This window comes from Littorina saxatilis, linkage group LG2, assembly GCF_037325665.1.
Source record: "Littorina saxatilis isolate snail1 linkage group LG2, US_GU_Lsax_2.0, whole genome shotgun sequence".
In the NCBI taxonomy this organism is placed as follows: domain Eukaryota; kingdom Metazoa; phylum Mollusca; class Gastropoda; order Littorinimorpha; family Littorinidae; genus Littorina; species Littorina saxatilis.
The window spans coordinates 41,248,196-41,258,081 of NC_090246.1; positions in this window are offsets into that span (position 1 = coordinate 41,248,196).

Genomic DNA, 9,886 nt, shown 5'->3' on the forward strand with positions numbered 1-9,886 from the left:
CCGCTCCAAAAAGGGATTTTAAGGTTCCCAGTAAATATATTGGATATTTATCAATGAATTGTAAGTAAATCCCACAAATACTACTTTCAGGTTATTATTTATTGACAGAAGACTTTTTTACAAAATAAAAAAACTGCAGATATATGATTTGTCATGGTGGCCCTAAGGTTTTTGAACATATAAGGTGGTTTGGGGTGACCAACCTTAACCCAACCTTAAGTCACCCTTTGAAAGGGGATTTAAGGTCACCAGATATATATAAAAAAATGTGTCCGGGCTTAAAAGAATGTTGTAGCTTTCTGTAGGGAGTTTGGTGGCTAAATTAATTATCATTTATCATTAGTTAGAAAATGGGGTTTTACAGAGAAAAACCTGCCTACAAGATTGAAAGTAAGAGCAGCTAATAAAACAACTTAGCAACATTGCTCTAGAATGCCCCTTTAAAGTTACAGATCGGCCCACTTTGATCTAACAGAAAATATATCAAATAATTCATTTTCATTTTTCATTTCATTTTCATTACTTTATTGGATATTTATCAATGAAAAATTGTAAGTCAATCACCACAAATACATACTTTCAAGTTGATTATTTATTGACAGAAGACTTTTCATTTCATTTTCATTACTTATTTGATATTTATCAATGAAATTGTAAGTAAATCACCACAAATACATACTTTCAAGTTGATTATTTATTGACAGAAGACTTATTTACAAAATAAAAAACTGCAGATATATGATTTGTCATGGTGGCCCTAAGTTTTTTGAACATATAAGGGGGTTTGGGGTGACCATTAAGGTTGGGTTAGGTTGGTCACTGTCATTGTATGCCTGCATTTTATTGTCAGTAATTATTGCATGTGCTGATTGTTCTCTTTGCCTGCGCGCGTATAGTATGTTGGTTATGTTTGGTCATAGTATGTTTGTTTATGTTTGGTCGTTATCTTGCCTGTGCGTGTATTGTATGTTTGGTCGCTTTCTTTGCCTGTGCATGTATAGTTTGTTGGTTATGTTTGGTCGGTTTCTTTGCCTGTGCGTGTATAGTATGCTTGGTCGATGTATGTATTGTAAAGCGCTAAGAGTAGACATTTTTCTAGAATAGCGCTATAAAAGTTTGCATTATTATTATTATTATTATTAATATGTTCAAAAAACCTTAGGGCCACCATGACAAATCATATATCTGCAGTTTTTTATTTTTGTAAATAAGTCTTCTGTCAATAAATAATCAACCTTGAAAGTATGTATTTGTGGTGATTGCTGGGAAATTCGGGTCGTTTCCTCCCAGTGGAAAGCTAGCAGCAACGGAGTCGCGCTACCCAGGTGTCTGCGTGTTTAGGTGTATTCAGCCACCTGCACTTATGGCAGAATGATCAAGGTCTTTTACGTGCCATTGTGATGACACGGGGGTGGGACATGGCTTCCGTCTCTGGGTCTGCACATAAAGTTGACCCGTGTCCATCCCGGCCCGAATTCGAACCTGCGACCTTCCGATCACAAGTCCAGTGCTCTACGAACTGAGCTACCGGTAATTGTCCAGGTTTAAATAATGTTAGCTTTCAGTGGTGAGCTTGTGGCTAAAAAATTATTTTTCACGGAAGGCAGTATCGTCCCTCCGTTGACATCAATCAACTGATGCAACATTTTGTCATATATCGTTTTGGCTAATTAGGTGAGTCTGAATTTGTTGCATAAATGATTTTATGTGAACTTGCGAACATAAACCTACCTACAAGATTGAAAGTATGAACCGTTTAGATTTTTAAAACATACCAACAAGAGAGTTTACATTTGTTGTTCACTGCACCCAAAAGAACTTCCTCTATATGTTTGTATTCTTATTCCTAACACTGCATATTTGTAACATAATTTATGAAATTTTCTTTAACTTTCAAATTGAAACCAATGAAATCTTAACAAGGCCGAAGTGAAGAAGGAAATCATTTGTTATAGGTGAAGAGATATATATGCAGTAATCTACGCCCTTTTAGACGGTCATCCATCCGCATCTTAGCCCCCTCGCTGCTTAACTTGGGTGTTATAACGGGAACAGATCCATGAGACCATGAATAGCCTGGTAATGCTGAAAAAAGTCTTTATTCCAGACAAGAAAAAAAACCGACTGGTATATGATTATGAAACGCATCATTGACAGAATTATGATTGAACTCAACAGTATGTGTTTTTGGACAACCTAATACAGAATAGCCAACTTGCACAATACCCCGCTTCAATAGCTCTCGAGTGTGAAAGAGAAGGAAAGTTCACTTCGCTGCGGGCAAACGTTTTGCTCTCACAAGCACTGGTGTTTTCTGGCTTGTGTGAAATAAATGTTTTAAAAAAAAACTCGATTGCCTTTTCTTTTTGCATGGGCTATGCTTGGGTGCTTTGAACGAACTTTCGAATTATTCTCGCGGCTATCATTGCTGCAGCACACTTTTCACATTGAAAATTCACAATTTTATGAAAATTATGAATTGTCAAGGCGAAGTGTCTGCAAACTCTCACTGAGCTATCCGGACATGCCCCCATTTTGCGGCAGATCTCGCAAGGCCATGAAAGTTATGGCAGATTTATCGCGCGATTTGGCGGTGCAGGCCGATAGTGCAAGTCGCCTATTGTCATAAAAGGGAAAAGGGGGCTTTAAAGCAACAATCGGATGACTTAGATACACGATAAAGTGCTGTTCACATGGAAGACTTGCAACCAACTTGTGACCAACTTTCAAGCGATTTTAGTCGGCGGCAAGTCAAATCAAAATCTCTGCCCATGTGAACAGCACAACCTCGCAAACTAGGGATGACTCGGTCCTGTCGGGATAATATTCAGTACGTTTAAACCCGACGGGATGAAACTTATCATGGATCACCTTTAGACACCCTATTACAATTTACATGTATTGAGAAAATATGGTAATTATTGTTGTTGTTTTATTTTTCTGTCATTTGTGTGGTAGCACTGTTAATGTCACTGGAATTTCAAATGCAAGCATTAATTGTTTGTTTGTTTGCTTAACGCCCAGCCGACCACGAAGGGCCATATCAGGGCGGTGCTGCTTTGACATATAACGTGCGCCACACACAAGACAGAAGTCGCAGCACAGGCTTCATGTCTCACCCAGTCACATTATTCTGACACCGGACCAACCAGTCCTAGCACTAACCCCATAATGCCAGACGCCAGGCGGAGCAGCCACTAGATTGCCAATTTTAAAGTCTTAGGTATGACCCGGCCGGGTTTCGAACCCACGACTTCCCGATCACGGGGCGGACGCCTTACCACTAGGCTAACCGTGCTGGTCAAGCATTAATAAATTTACAGTAACAAAACTAACATGCAACACAATCTATGTTCGCAGTCAGAAACATGCAACACAATCTATGTTCACAGTCAGAAACATGCAACACAATCTATGTTCACAGTCAGAAACATGCAACAAAGTTGTACAAATATTTATCATTTTATTGACACTCAAGGAAACTTTAGAATGTTCATTTAAAGAACTCAAACAATTGTAACTGTAGCTTAAAGAAATTAACAATAACTACAAGAAGAGCAAACGCTCGATCGAGTCACTTTCGCAGTTCTGAATATTATATGAGGCATCAGATGGACAGGAAGAAATTGCTATTCACAACACAATGAGTCACGTTCACAAAAAATTTGAGCCCGGTCACTTTTATAGTTTCCGAGAAAAGCCCAACGTTAAGTTGTGTGTTGCCGAACAGAAAAGGCTAGTTATCTCCCTTGTTTTTCTGATAACGTTCGTAAAAGGCTACAGATGTAAATACTTTGATGTAAAGAATAATCCTACAAAGTTTCAATCACATCCGATGAACTTTGTCAAAGATATAAAATGTCTAATTTTTCCTTTGACGCTGACCTGTGACCTTGAAAAAGGTCAAAGGTCAACGAAACCATCGTTAAAGTGTAGAGGTCATTGGAGGTCACGACTAAACAAAATATGAGCCCGATCGCTTTGATAGTTTCCGAGAAAAGTCCAACGTTAAGGTGGTGTCTACGGCCGGCCGGCCGGCCGGACAGACTAACACTGACCGATTACATTTGTTTGTTTGTTTGTTTGTTTATTTGTTGCTTAACGTCCAGCCGACTACGCAGAGCCATATCAGGACGAGGAAGGGGGGGATGAAGGGGGCCACTTGTCAAGCGATTCCTGTTTACAAATGCACTAACCCATTACTTGTGTCCCAGCAGGCTTTAGTAAAACTAAATTAATACCTACTGGAAGATTACCAGTTTCCAGTATGTTAAAATAGGCTTAACCTATCTACTGCTGGACTTACATCAGAACACTAACAGATTAAACTATACATGAATCGCGAGACAAGCGGCAAGAGAAGAGATTTTTGGAAAAAATACAGGTGAATGAGCAAGAAGGCAGAAAAAAGAAAAGAATTCATGAAGAAAAAGAGAGCATGACAGGAAAGAGGAACCAAAAATCTACCTAACAGCAAACTAGAAAGCTCCTGCGGTTCCAAAAACAGAAGGGGCCTTTAATTTCATAACCGCAGTGCCCCACTGCGGGAGATAAACGAAGTGAAGAAAAATTGAGAAACAATAAGTTAATAACCCAAACGATTTTGCACAGAAATACATATATACACAAAAGCAAGCAATATTAAGACATATGGCGTATAAAAGACGACATATATAAAATCAATACTGTGAGGAAATCTAAACAAGATACTAAATAGTAGTTTTTGACATTCATAAAAAAGCATGCTATTCATACCTGTCAAGTCCTACGCATTCTGCGTAATTCTTACGGTTTTTCGGTGTTTTTTGGGTCCTACGTCGTATACCTCAAACCATACGCATTTTCAGCCTTTTTTTTATTTATTTTTTTAAAAAATTTTTTATTTATTTATTTTAAATTTTTTTTGCTGGCATGGACTGCCGTTCATTCATTTCTGAGGAGGAGCTTGCACCAGCAACACAACAGAAGTTCTGGCATGATGTGCGCCAGTTCTACGTGGCCTGTGTGAGGAAAATGTTGAATAAATTTCCATTTGGCAGTGAAACCCTGCAACACCTTTAAGTGCTGGATCACAGTCTGGGAGCTGACACACTGACTGCCTTCTTGCAGGTCAAAATTAACTCTGATGCATGCTGCCATGATTTTAAGGTGACTGGCAGCATGATTGACAAAGCAAAGATTTACACAGATTTCTTTCTTTCTTTCTTTATTTGGTGTTTTAAACGTCGTTTTCAACCACGAAGGTTATATCGCGACAGGGGAAAGGGGGGAGATGGGATAGGGGAAAGGGGGGAGATGGGATAGAGCCACTTGTTAAGTGTTTCTTGTTCACAAAAGCACTAATCAAAAAATTGCTCCAGGGGCTTGCAACGTAGTACAATATATGACCTCACTGGGAGAATGCAAGTTTCCAGTACAAAAGACTAAACATTTCTTACATACTGCTTGACTAAAATCTTTACAAACATTGACTATATTCTATACAAGAACCACTTAACAAGGGTAAAAGGAGGAACAGAATCCGTTAGTCGCCTCTTACGACATGCGGGGTGCAGAGAAATAAGGATGTGGAAAAGAAGACTTTTGGTAAGTGAAATAAAGGTGATGGGTCCAGTCAGGTAGAAATAAGACAACAAGAAAAGAATTGGAAAACTGCAGGGAATAGTGTGTTCTTGGAAGGAAATATAGGTGAAAGGACTGGTAAGGCAGAAATAAGACAAAAAAGAGAAGTAAAGGGGTGGGGTAGCTTGGTAAAAACACTCCCGCCGCGTGAAGGCGACCCCATGGGAGCATTTGCACAGATGAATACAACTAAGAACACAAGTGACAAGTGACAACAAAAATGAACGAACAAGAGTGCAGTGTAAATGTATTACATGTAGTGGTAAATAAAGAGCAGTTTGTGCAGAAAGGAATTTATGTGTTTTACTTTTAGTTTGCGAAAAACAATCTGATTGGTTTAGTGTGTATGCGTGAGAAGTTGAATTTGTGTGTTTAACCACATCCTGATCCACGCATTAACTATGGTTTTTGATCCCCAACTATGGTTTCTTATGCCATTTACTATGGTCAGAGGCCAAAAGTACTTGACAGGTATGTGCAATTGCAGAAAATATTCATAGAATTAAAAGGCATACAATCGCAAATGTTCTGTATCCTTGTTCGTGAATGTCTGCGAGCATGAGAACCGTCCGGTCCCTCGCTTTACTCTGTCCCTTGACTAATTACTGTCTCACAGTCACAGTCCCTTTCTTTGACTTAGTCTCTCAACCTCTCTCTGATTTGATTCGTTGATATTTGATAACTTGATTTAACATAGAATGGCTCTGTGTGCGTAATTTTAACCATTACTTAAACCAATGTTCACTTTGAGTAGCTGAGACGTGAACTGCATATACCGTAAACAACACACACTAGGGGTAACCAGCCAGGAAAATTCAGTAGCAGTCAGACTGTTGTGCTTGCGACCAAAGCCTACGGACAACTGAATATCACACGCACTGAAAAATGTGATGTCTCCTTCACAGTCTAACACACACACACATACCGTAAAATCCCTAGAATAGGCCCACCCCCCCTGTGCACAGATTTAGGGCAAAATTGGGGGGTGGGCGTTTGCTAGGGATAGACCCCTTTGCACAAAGTAAGTTTTGTGCTCAATCGTGTAATTGAGTGAATACAAACCCCGAAAGCATGTAAGTTAGGTCGTGTGAGTAGAAGTGAAGGAAAAAAGAAAGAAAAATTACTTTGAGGCAAAGAAGGCCAACCGAGAGAGAGAGAGAGAGAGAGAGAGAGAGAGAGAGAGAGAGAGAGAGAGAGAGAGAGAGAGAGAGAGAGAGAGACTGGCTCTTCTGAAAACAACCCAAGCATAGTCATTTATATAAATTTATAAAGTAAAAAGAAAATCACCAGACCTTTGCAAGGACAAACAATAACAACACAATTCCGGGAAAAAGAAACTTGATGAAATGTCGAAATGTCAACACCAATGAAGCCCTTTCTTTCTGTACAAGGAAGAAATTACACGATCGTCTTTGGAAATGAAACGTTAACTGAACTTGGATTTTGTCTTCAAAAGGCCCAATCTTTCTGAGAAAGAAAAACCCACAAACTTAGGGAAAAAAAGAGAAGAGAAACTCAAAAAAACATGAACGATGGGTGGGAGTGAGGAGAGGGGACAAAGAATAAGAAAAAAGGAAAGAAACACGAAAAGGTAAAGAAGGGGAAAAAAGATGACTTTTAGAACAGGCTGCACAAATCCTAGTGAAAGTGAGCCTATAGTCTCTTTGAAAAAAGCAGGGTGGGCGTTTGCTAGGTAGTTACCCCTGTGCACAACTTTTGGCCCAAAGTGGGGGGTGGGCGTTTGCTAGATGGTGGGCTTATGCTAGGGATTTTACGGTAATATATCCTTACAAACTTGTATGTATACTTGTGCCCATACACACCTATACTGTAATAGTCATATCCTTACAAACTTGTACATTCTTGCGACTGTACATATATACCGTATTTGATGAACTACAAGCCGCGACTTTTTCCAAAAAAAATCGCATTGCGGCTTATAAAAAGATGCGGCTAAAACGTTACCTAAACTTGAATAGCATTCACCTAATGGAAGTCGCCGCGGATTTTCATTTCGCTCGATTAGCGATTACCGGTACTTTATTAGCTCTCTACTCAAGACTCGGCCCTTTTCTCTTTCTTTCGCGAATCTTCGTTTGTCAACAAGTCGTCGTGACAAGATACCGTACAGAGAAACATTGGATGTATCAGGATCTCGCGCGTGCGCGAGATTTCGTTTTTTTGTGTCTTGCGATAGTTGGAGGAGCGAGAGCCGCCATGTTGTGTTTTCGTCCGCTCGAAATGTGCGCAAAAGTTGTAAATCATCCCAAAAAAGCTTATTCCGGGCGGGACTACATGTGTGTGTTGGTTACAAATTGTGTGTGTGATATTTTTCTTCAAACTTTTTCACTTTTCTTCTTTGTTTCACTTGTTTATTCTCCGAGCCGATTTTGCCAAATACTGTAATTTTTGTTTGCCTGGTTGTTTTGATTGATTGACACGATCTGATTATTTTTTTTTTCGACGGCGGCTAATATAGTGACGTGGCCTATACGTGGCTCGTCCCAATTTTTTTGTTAAAAGTCGGGGGTGCGGCTTATAAAACGGTGCGTCTTGTAATCCGTCAAATACGGTACACATATAATTATACACAAACTTGTACATATTTGTGACTATATACTCATAATATCATATCCTCACAAACTTGACCATTGGTCCGGACGTTTGTCCCATTCACTTATCCATGAAATGAATGCGAGCTTCTGGATATATGGCCAATGAAAATTCTTCAAAAGGTTTCAAACATTGAGCCCTGGTTTTTCTGAGTGTTGTTCGCTCATTGAACACTTTGGTTTTAACCAACTTCACCAATTTGTCTTTGGAGAAATGTCTTCCAGAAAAAATAGTGTGCAATTGTAAAAAGTTCAGTACACAATCTTTACCTGGCAATTTACCCTTTGTGCCTGTCCCTTTAGCAGTAAAAAAAGACTTGAAAATAAGAGGAAACTGATTCAGTGTCAGCAGATGTCCAAACAACATAGTCTCTTTTCTTTTTCAATGAACCCTGAGCAGAAGAGGGCTGAGCACCAGTCTGACTAGAGTCCTGAGCAACAGTCTGACTAGAGTCCTGAGCAGAAGAGGGCTGAGCACTAGTCTGACTAGAGTCCTGAGCAGAAGAGTCCTGAGCACCAGTCTGACTAGAGTCCTGAGCACCAGTCTGACTAGAGTCCTGAGCACCAGTCTGACTAGAGTCCTGAGCAACAGTCTGACTAGAGTCCTGAGCACCAGTCTGACTAGAGTCCTGAGCAACAGTCTGACTAGAGTCCTGAGCAACAGTCTGACTTTCTTTCTTTATTTGGTGTTTAATGTCGTTTTCAACCACGAAGGTTATATCGCGACGAGGGAAAGGGGGAGATGGAATAGGGGAAAGGGGGGAGATGGGATAGAGCCACTTGTTAAGTGTTTCTTGTTCACAAAAGCACTAATCAAAAAATTGCTCCAGGGGCTTGCAACGTAGTACAATATATGACCTTACTGGGAGAATGCAAGTTTCCAGTACAAAGGACTAAACATTTCTTACATACTGCTTGACTAAAATCTTTACAAACATTGACTATATTCTATACAAGAACCACTTAACAAGGGTTAAAGGAGAAACAGAATCCGTTAGTCGCCTCATACGACATGCGGGGTGCAGAGAAATAAGGATGTGGAAAAGAAGACTTTTGGTAAGTGAAATAAAGGTGATGGATCCAGTCAGGTAGAAATAAGACAACAAGAAAAGAATTGGAAAACTGCAGGGAATAGTAGGGAGAGTTTCCTTGGAAGGAAATATAGGTGAAAGGACTGGTAAGGCAGAAATAAGACAAAAGAAGAGAAGAAACAGAACCGTTAGTCGCCTCTTACGACATGCTGGGTAGCATCGGGTAAATTCTTTCTGGTCCCAACCAATATGGGACTCCCCCTAACCCGCGGGGGGTACCAGTCTGACTAGAGTCCTGAGCAGAAGAGGGCTGAGCACCAGTCTGACTAGAGTCCTGAGCCCTTCTTACTGAAAAAAACCATGACACCCTCCACACATCACACGTTTTTCAACTCCCTGGTTGCGCTCACATATGAACTTGCCTTCTTTTGGCAGCGTCCGATTTGTGTCCAAAATTCCGTCTTTGCGAATAGCTGCAAAAGCACTATCCCGTTCTTGTCCACAGGGAAGTTTTAATGCAGCTTGAACTGCTTCTTTTTTTCTTTATTTGGTGTTTAATGTCGTTTTCAACCATTCAAGGTTATATCGCGACGGGGAAAGGGGGGAGATGGGATAGGGGAA